Genomic DNA, 10,550 nt, shown 5'->3' with positions numbered 1-10,550 from the left:
AGCGGCCTGCATAAAATGATCTAGCCATGATCTATTTGCATTGGTCCATAGACAGAGTTACAACAAATCCTTTGAGTCCGAGAGTGCTACTTGGTTCCTCGGTCAACTTGTCGTTGTGACCATCGAAGGTCTTGGACGTTTCCTTACGGACACAGGACTGGCCGTGTCATATCGTATCCGTGTCATATCGTATCAATGCTGGTGCGGTACACTTGGATGGATCACGCAAACTGGACACTCCTGCTTTCATTTTGGTAGCACTTGGCTCATTTGCTAGCAACTAACAACCCACGAATGTATAGTAGCAGGTCCTAACTCTTCGTGAGCAACTTCTCTCCATAACCTGTTTACATATCTCCCCCTTCCGATCCAGAGTGACACGAATGTTCCATCAATGAGAGTTATCCCGGTACAGCAATGCGCGCGCGCACGCACGCACGCACGCACGCACGCACGCACGCACGCACGCACGCACGCACGCACGCACGCACGCACGCACGCACGCACGCACGCACGCACGCACGCACGCACGCACACACACACACACACACACACACACACACACACACACACACACACACACACACACACACACACACACACACACACACATAGAGAGAGAGAGAGAGAGAGAGAGAGAGAGAGAGAGGCGGTGATGAATTTGCGAAATAGAAGACACAGAGCGCACGCAAGATGCGACGAGACGCGCAGATCAATGCAAGATGCACCCTCTGTCTTCTATTTCACGAATTCACCTTAAAAATCTTATAATGAAGGCGCAACCGAAAGGTACGTCCAACCGAAGGCGATGAACCAGAGATTCAGTTGGGCGCGACAAGCGAAATATTATACAGAAAGACATGGTGGGGTCGATCCTGGCTTGGAGACTCGACTCTGTGCAAGTCAACGAGATGTTTTCCCCGAGTTGGCGTGAAATACATGTAAGGCAGGCACACTGGCTAGCTTCTTTGCTCTAAGTGCCGCTTCATCCATCCGCAATTTAATTACCACGAACGCAAACAGGAGCCAGTGTCTACTGCCGGACAACGGCATGCTCTCTTGGAACGGCGGCTATAGACTGCGGCAAGGTTGTAGAGTAGGGCGATGTTCCAGGAGGCCTGTCTTATCTTCGAGTCGGCAAAGATGATCAATAAGAGGATAGTGGTAATCGACGTGATGCATTGCAGCGCGAAGGTGGTGGTGGTGATGATGGAACTGCTCGCCGTAGTCGGCCACGCTTATATAGGCGGGCAACGTCACGACTATCGCAGGGGGTGACCGTTCGTCCTAGGCCGACTTCACAGGGAACTGTGCCGACCTTTGTTTTAAAGCGTCCGAGGAAAACCCAGGAAAAACACCCAGACAGCACAGCCCGTGTACGGATTCAAACCCGGGTCACCTCCCAGTCTCGGCGTAGAATGCACCTTTCCGTGTGTATTTGCTCAGCCTGTAACGTACGATAATTTCGTTCCCGGCATGCAATTGGCAATTACGACAAAATGGTTCGATTTAAGCTACATTAGTCAGTCTAAAATTGTACGCTGTTGTTTTAGTCCACAAAGCCACCACTGACACAGTAAATACACTTTACTTCACCTTCGCTACAGCTTTACTATATCTCAGTATAAAACGACCTTAGGTATGATCACGTCAAAACTCTGTGGGGCCGTGTGCCCCAGAGTTGAAACGTCAAACTGCCCCCCCCCCCCCCAGTGCCCAGCCCTCCAGAAACATATAGTCTTCCCACTAAACTGAACACACCAACGTGACTTAGCAAAATCAACGTGTCCTGTGTCAACTGGAGGTGAAGGACAGACTATAGAGACATTGAACAAACCTGCCCTCTCATGCGGGCGAGCAGTGCGTGGGAACAAGATTTGAGAACGTTCACGGCAAGGGGCGTAGTGAGGACGGTCAAGCGTATTGATTGCATCTCATTAGGGCCAGAGTCTTATTATGCTCAAATGTCTCGTAAGGCCCAAATATTTCACTCCGCCAATACGTCTCATTACGCCCAACTGATTCATCGCGTGCAAATTTTCGATCTGGTCAAATGTTTCATTAGACTCAAAGTTTTTTTTTTAAATTCCATCTTAGCGCCGCAAAGCAACTGTGGCTATGAGCGGCGTGGACAGATGGAGAGAGGACAGCAGGAAGGAGTCGGGGACATGGGGTAGTATGCTATATCCGAACTGCATCAACTGAATGATACATTCCGGCCAAATGTTTCATATCCCCCAGAATATGTCATTTTGGAACGAAAATTTGGAACGAAACTACCTGGCCAATTTTTGGGTCGCTTAACGATCAGTAGGGCGCGGATAAATATGCGCTGAAAAGTTTCGAAATATGCAGTAAAAATCCTCAATATATGCAATGTTTTTCATTGTTCTTTGTACGAAAGCAATGCACCAAATGCATATTTTAAAAAGGTGAGTATTTTATCGGTAAAATAAAGCCGCCTTTTCTGCAGCACACAACAAAGAAAACTTGCGCCACAGATACAAATCATGGAGCTGAAGGCTTTGTGTTCGTGGTTGATAAAATAGCTTAAACACTGGCTAGCTGGTGGACGATACCCATCCTCAGGCTTGTATCGTCATGGCTTTGCGTTCGGCACTGCATCATGCCGGTGCGCAGAATGCGAACGCCGCCCGACGGTAATGTGTCGAAGGTGAAGTACGGCGCCCATCGGCCATGCACGCAGTGGAGGATGGAGCAGTATGGGTACGGGCTGAACACCGCACCGCACCTCACCCACAGAAACATGAAAAATATTCGATTCCGACCAGAATTTTCGCGAAAGACGACCCAACGCCGTCCCGAAACAAGCAAAACCATCCATGAAAAAAGAAGTAAGCTCTCGCGCCTGAAAACATGGCAAAATATGCACTTTTCATGCACTTTCATGCGAAATATTCCACAACGTGCAAAACATGCATTTATATACACCATGGAACCCTTCTGATCGGTCCCAAAACCAAGACCAAAAGTGGAAAAATAAGTGTTTTTTCATCGACCAGATACGAAACCATATCGAGAAAAAAAAAATAAAAATAAAACGGGCATTTGGATGAAAATCCGCGCTCTAATGATCGGCCTGAAAAGGATGTTTTCATTGTGATGGTACATGTATTGGAGTGAAAAATAATTTTCGGGCCAGATTTGCACTGTTTGTGCTCTTTCTGTTGTTTGTACCTGTATTTATAAGCAGACCTAAGAAAAGCAGACGGAAATCTAGGAGACACTAGAGGATATAGTGTCTGAGATTTCAAAACTAAAAAGTATGAGCCAATTTTATCATTAGTGTGACTCGTGTATATTGTACGCTCAAGCGACAGATCAAGAACGGAAACGGGAACCATACATTAATGCAATTTATTCAGTGCAATGGTGCGCACTAGCGAATGCAAATCCCTTCTTTGCAAGGAAGTGGAAAATTTACGCTTACTCGCCAATTACGTTAATCGTCCGCGCATGACGATGAACCGACAGTGGTTTAGGAGACATCTTTTGTCAGCTCAGAACATCGCCAATGAAGGGCTCGGGTAGTGGGTGCATTACCAACACCACCTAGATAGAGAAAGCCTGCTTACTCGTCGACGTGACGTAACAACTAAGAATCAGCCAATCAGGATCACGCTTTCAACGGCGGTAGCCAATCACGAACGTAGCCATGGAGACGAACCACCGTCGTCTGCGAGTAGTGATCGAACGTCCCCGCGTAGCGCGTACTAAATGCGAAGTCTTTAAAATAAGGCGCAAAACGGTGTCATATCTTTCTCAAGACTGATTTTCTGGTAAGCGTGTCGCACTTTTTGTCTACAGATTCGGGTCTACAGGTTCCAACTTACCTGCAATCATTTGAGAGCTCTTGAATTCGCAGAACGGCGACACGGTGAAAGGGCTCGCCGTTGTCGACCTCACATAGGGAACGGCGACACGCGGTAGCAGACGAATTCTGACTTTCTATGTCCACGTAGCGAAGGAGGGAGAGGAGGCAATAAGCAGGCCTTCTGCTATCTAGGTGGCGTTGGCATTACCCGCAAAATGTGCGCTCCATACCGCAACATTTTAAATATCAACACGTTGCGCATAAATCCGAGTTTTACTTCTTTTGTTTACGATTCACTGTCAGGTCAATAAGAGTCAAATACCGGCCAGGAAAAATAAGAAGTAGAGGCCCAAATCGCACACTTTCCAGGAAACTCAATTTGATGAGCCACCTATACGGACAGCACAATTGGCTGAAAGCCACCATTTGCATAAATACGCCATCAGAAAAAAAGGCATCACCATACAGGGTATCATAGTGGCATACTGAAAAGCAGACAAGGCCCTTTTGACACGGTTTGGGCGTAATGAGATGCTACCAACACAATTGCAAGCTCGGGAACGTTTCCTGCCGATCATAGAGTCGCCCACAGACTGGTTCGTCGTCAGCGAACCAGTCTATCAGACGTGAGCGTCGCGCCTTCAGTTCCTTGTCGCTGTTGGAAAATGCGCGCTAGTCAGAGAGTGAAATATATTGGACTGATTTTCTCGTACTCACCATCAAATTTACGATGATGGCGACGAGCGAGCACTGAAGGTACTGGAATGCATTATGTATACATCTAACGAAAGAACAAAGTACACTCTTTGTTCTGCAAAAATTGCATTAGAGTCGGAGCTGTAGCGCCTACGTAATATTGCTGCGATGATTTGCATTAAAACGGGTCAATCTAGCTAATCTTTTGTGCGTCTGTCTGTTTTCCGTGTGTCTTTGCTGCTGTAGAGTTATGAATCCGTACAGACTACCCCAACTTGCTGTCTTATGGGTCAACGTAGCGTTTTGCTTTTTTTCCCCCGCTAAATTCCCGTAACTACTCGCAATATATATAATTGACGAGAACCGAAGTGTTCTGTCACGAGAAAGAAGGGAAAGATCCCATTGCAAAGTTCTAGCGTCGCTAAGTTGAAAATAAGCCAGTGACATCAGCAGCACCCATTCACTTGAAGCTGCTTAGACCAAGAACGGCATGTCGCGAGGACCTGCGGTCGGCTTGTTTGCTTGCGTAGAATAATACATATTTCTTCTGCGAAAACGTAAATAAATAATAATAATAAATAAAATAGACCGGCGGCCATTTGTCTATTAAAATTGGAACTATCCCATTATACTTATCAGTATCACACCCTGTCAATTGTCATTATGCATTTTATTTTTTATTTATTTAAATGATATTGCCAGTGCCAGCTCTCTTGGGCCGAGCAGATGGTAGACATGAAGCATGAATAACTGCACACGCACACACACGCCTAAACAAACTATTGGATGTGTTCTGTTAACGCATTTACAAAGTCATGTCTCAAGGCAAACACATATTAGGTATTTTTATAATTATTGTACAGGGTGGGTGCAGATAAAGTAGCCCCACATTTTCGCACAAGCGCGTTCCCTGCATACCGTACGAACTTCCGGCGGCGCACGACGGTGCGTTATGCGGTGCAAATCGAGAAAAAAATTGTGGTAACCAAACTCTGCGCAATAAAATCGTTAGCAACACGAACTTCTCTCCGTGTATTTCCAATGGGACATGGCAGTGTAGCACAGTTGTATCGCCATACCGCTGGGGGTGCCACTCACGCAGAAGCAAAACGAGATCCGGTACACCTAGCGGTAGCTAGACGCAACTGCGCGGTGACCGCCATATTGACTTCTGCATAGGAAAATCGGGATGCACGGAGAGCAACGTTTGCATGGACAACTTCTTTGTTACGTGGAGTTTGGTTACTACTGTTTTTTTTTGTCCGTTTTCATCGGATAAATGCGTCATCCCGTGCCATCGGAAGTTCATGCGGTAAGCAGGGAACGCCATACGTGCATAAATGTGGGGCTACTTTATCTGCACCCACCCTGTAAATAAATTTGAGAGCTCTGTTCTGATTACTCTCCAGATGGCCAATGTTTCCTTTCGTAAAAGGTGCCCATACAGGGCACTCGTAATAAAAAACTGGACGAGTCTTTGTCTCATAGTCATAGGCTAGTAATTTGACATTCGGAGGTGAACGTCATCGTGATTTCTTTAGTCTCTACAACCTTTACACCCCAGTCCCACGGGCTAATTTAATGCCATTTTCGTGAAGTGTACTCCTCCCAAGCAAATGTCACTTTCACTGATGGGCAATGACGATAGATGAGAATGAACGGCGGCAAAATTTTTAGGCGTTCGCCACAATTCTGTCATAAGAATGTTTATCTTTGATTTAAAAATTTGATTCCCCGCATTTGGATTCCGACATGACACAAATGCGTACTGCGTATGACCGTTTTCCCCTTTCTGGTACTGCGTGTGACAACAACATGGCTTCGGACAGATCGCGAGGTGGCGAAGTTTTCATGGGCTGTTAACGACAGTAATTACATGTTCTTTCGGCACAATGTTACACTGTACTTCAATAAAAAAAAGCACGCTGTTGAAAATACAGGTTTAAAAATATTGTAGTCGGCAGGACATTTTGCTTTTACTCAATATTTTTACCTGTACCTCAAAGCCCGCTGTCGAGGCTAAGCACTCAATCCGCCGAAGTGAAGTGAAGCGAGTTTTGGGGGAACCCACTAAATCGTTAGTGCACTTTCTGCCGAGTGCCACTAAAAGATGCCGTATATGACAGAACACGAATGACACTAAGTGAAGGTGACACTCGTTGAAAGTGACACTAAATTAGTCCGTGTGACAGGGGAAAAACCGATACTTTGGTGCAGAGTGTTTTTATATAATACGTAGTTTCGAATTTTGATATACGCGGCCAAGATATTTGTATTCTCTAACCGACTCCATGCAGTGGAAAGCCTTCTATCATAGTATAAACATAGCTATAACTGTTTCATTCTCGTGTGGTTCTTGTAAACAGTTTTGCATTTGTTTTTCCCATCTGCCAATTAATCTTCGCGCCATTTGTATTATTTGATACAGTTTGCCTTACAGCGAAGCTGGTGTATAATACTTCTGTCAGACGGGCACATATACGGCCCTTAAAGTTACGGCATTAAGGAATGGCCGTAAGTTACATACGGCCCTAAGCTCTGGGGAGCTGCCAGACGGTATCCGTGAAGGCATTTTGTCGCTGGTGTCCACGTCGATAATCAAGTCTGTGAACGTTGAATGTAATGTAGCGAAATCACGCTTTTTCTTACTGAAAGCACACGAAAACAACGTTTTCTTGGGATTTTCAAAATACAACAGCAAACTATATTTGCTTTTAAGTGCTTTGGATATTTTTTTGAGTGGCGTCTGACTTTTTGGATGCAGACGACACGGTGCGATGCCGCGTGCAGTGGGTCGAGGGTGTAACTACAAACGTAGCTCTTGTACGGTTACATCCCACTTCGCCTATTCCCATTTCGCCTAATCCGAATTATCAGATTAAAGAGGTCGGAAGGGTAACAGGCGTTAGGCGGAGTGGGACTGCCGTGCAATCTCATTAGGCGAAACGGGACTGTCTGCAAGTGGGCGTTACTTACACGTCCCACCCCGATGGTGACGTCTGTAAGAAATGAATGCGCTCGTCCGACAACAACCTCATGTCGCCCGAAACAAGGACCCTCTACATTTGCCAATGAAGGTGTGCGCGATTGAAAGCGAACAATTGCTCACCAGTTCAGACCTGAGACCGGACATTTGCTTACCCCGTTCTATTTTACCATGAGCCCACCCTGACAGTTCATCTCTTTATTTTTTTTTCTAATTTATTTTCATCTTTTCTCTCTGTGTAAAATAGTGAATTATAGTAAGCGTTGTATTTTCCGGGTCAATTTTATTTTTCGAACCTTTTGGAAACGACAGCATCGTCCCACAGCTGATATTTATATTAAAAAAAGGCGAGTTTCGGTCTTCCCTTGGTGGAAGTAATGGCTTCGGTAACGCGAATGATGACAATCTTAGATGTCCGACAATCCGTCGTTTTTGCTTTTTATAGCCGTGGCCACAGCGCGCTTTTCTTTCTTGTTTGGAGGTACTGAACCCGAATGTTTTAATCGCCGTTTGTGTGGTACTGCGAAAAAGTATTTCCGTTACAATTTCGTCGTCCATGATTAACTAGGAAAGGGATAAAGTTGTTATGTTAAGATGCGTAATTAACTTCCCGATATAGAATAACGAATTTCTCACATTGACTTTCCCGTAAAAAAAAAAACAAAAAAGAAAAAAAGTCAACGCGAGGCTATACTTGAGTAAAATCAACAAGGTTGTACAGTTATCTGAAGATGCCAAAGTGACATTTGGCAGGACGTCAGGGGACCGCCTTCTATCCTCACGTGACACGGATTAGTAGGCGAAGTGGGACTGTCTGCAGCATACATTAGGCCAAATGGGACCCCCTGTAGTTCAAGGTCGGTCAACCTGCTAAGGGATGGCGAGATAATCCGCTAAAACGCATTAGGCGACATGGGAATAGGCAAAATGGGAAGACACGTCTTGTACAGATGGGATAAAAAGCGAAGCAAAGTGCAGAAACGCCAGAAAAACACGAAAAAAAAAGATGACAATATTACGTCGGGTCAAAAGCATTTTATTTCGAATTGAATTAAACGTGCTAAATCCTGTTTATGGTGTGCTTGGTAACGAGGCTTGGGCAGTTTCGATGGAATGCCGTAGACTGTCTTGCGGGAACGCCGTTGCCCTTCTACCTCAGTTTTGTCGCAAAGGCCTTATTGCTGACCGTCTGGCAGGAAGTCAATGACAGTATGCATTTAAGGCCGTGACCGTTAAGGCCGCATATGTGCGCGTCTGACAGGGGTATAATGTTCTCATTCACCGCCCTTACATACTACTGTCGCGTAGTATGGGTCAGCATATGATACCAGCAAGCCACACGCAGACTGCTCATATGCCAGAAGAAAGTGATTCGTAATATTACCAAGTGTCCCCTCCTTATACACTCCACGCAATTTGTCTGTCGAAAATTTTGCATAATCAAAATTAAAAAGAAAAAAACCTCTGTTCTTACCGTTTGACGATTATTTACGGAGCATCAAATAAACAAAACAACTACGTTTTCCACACGTTGCATCTCTGGCCGGCAATCAAAGGATGTGGGTTCGAATCCCACTGCTGGTGCCTTTTCTTCAAGTGCTATAATTCAATTTACACATCAAAATCGTTAAAATACCCCAGTGCTGGGTAACAGTATTTTAAAAAATCAGTGCTTGTGTTGCGTCTTCTTTCTCGTCCTTGTCTTTTTAAATGTTTTTGCCCAGCACTAGGGTATTTTAACGCTTTTAACATATGTACCAACCAACCCAATACATTACCCCTACTCAATTTACATTTTCGTCAATATAGCCAAACTTACGGCCAGGCCGATTTCGTACTCTCTACGTAGGAACGAACTTTAGAATTAGGGAGTTTTATGAGAACCTAGAAGTTTCACGTTGACGTTTCCGAAAACATGAGAAGCCAATCACCTGATTCCTTTGGAGTGGCTGTCAGATTGACTGACAGCGATACGGTGTCGGAACCGGAGGGCATTTACATCTACCTAAAACTCCTTATTATTGCGCGTTCGAGGACTAATTACGGTTTCACTACCACTTTTGATTAATACACATTTACAAAGTAACATTATCGTAGAATGGCTATCACACCGTTCAATAAGAACACTATATGTTGACTGAAATCTGTATGTATTTCATTGTGCTTATTACTGTTTTATTTGTCCATACTATTGTGCAAAATTCTATTGAATTGGTTGACTGTCATATTAATGTATGTTATTGCCTGTCACTAACTCAAGGGTGATGAAATTTTCATTTCATGTCTTATTATTATTTTATTACGACTGAGTCAATTTTTCACTGCATGTGAAGCGTGAGGTGGGGTCAGGCATCGTAAAGGTACCGTTTTGTAGTTTTTATCTGTACCTCCTGCAAAACTCTTTGTAGAAAATAAACATTGTTATTTTTATTATTATTATTATTATTACCATTGCTTAGGAAGCATTTCAGGCGTATTCGCTGGGTGAATTTTAATTGAACCACAGCGGACCAGCAATTCTCATGTAACAATTCCCGTGCGAATTAAAAGTCAGTCGAATTTCTTGGCGCTCGAAAACGGGGTCAGGTAATGAAGAGCGGCTGTCTTATTCACCTAGCTTGCACAACGCCTTTGTACGTCCGTTCCAGATTACTCCCGGTTCTCCCGCCACTCTGGCGTTGTTCAATTTCACCGGAATTTTTCTCACGTCGAAATCGAGGCATTGTTGAACGGCACATAGTTTGAGGTGTGGCACGAATGGCTGTTTACCCGGGCAACGTGTATAGCCATATTCAGGGTAATTTGTTATGGCTTTCGTCCTGCCTATTGCTGACAGTGAAAAGATGACGGGGATAAAGGGGGGGGGGGACTATTTATTTTACCAGGAAAAGACTGCATGCAAAAGTGCGAGTCGTTCCCGTAACCACTTCCCCTTGTGTCGTTTCTTCACCAATAGTTCTAACGATACCACACCTATAGCAAGGCACGTCATTCAATAAGCAGACGGGAAGCAACCGACGGCAAATTATTTGC

Source organism: Ornithodoros turicata, chromosome 1, assembly GCF_037126465.1.
Source record: "Ornithodoros turicata isolate Travis chromosome 1, ASM3712646v1, whole genome shotgun sequence".
NCBI classification, from domain to species: Eukaryota; Metazoa; Arthropoda; class Arachnida; order Ixodida; family Argasidae; genus Ornithodoros; species Ornithodoros turicata.
This window is presented reverse-complemented; position numbering follows the sequence as displayed.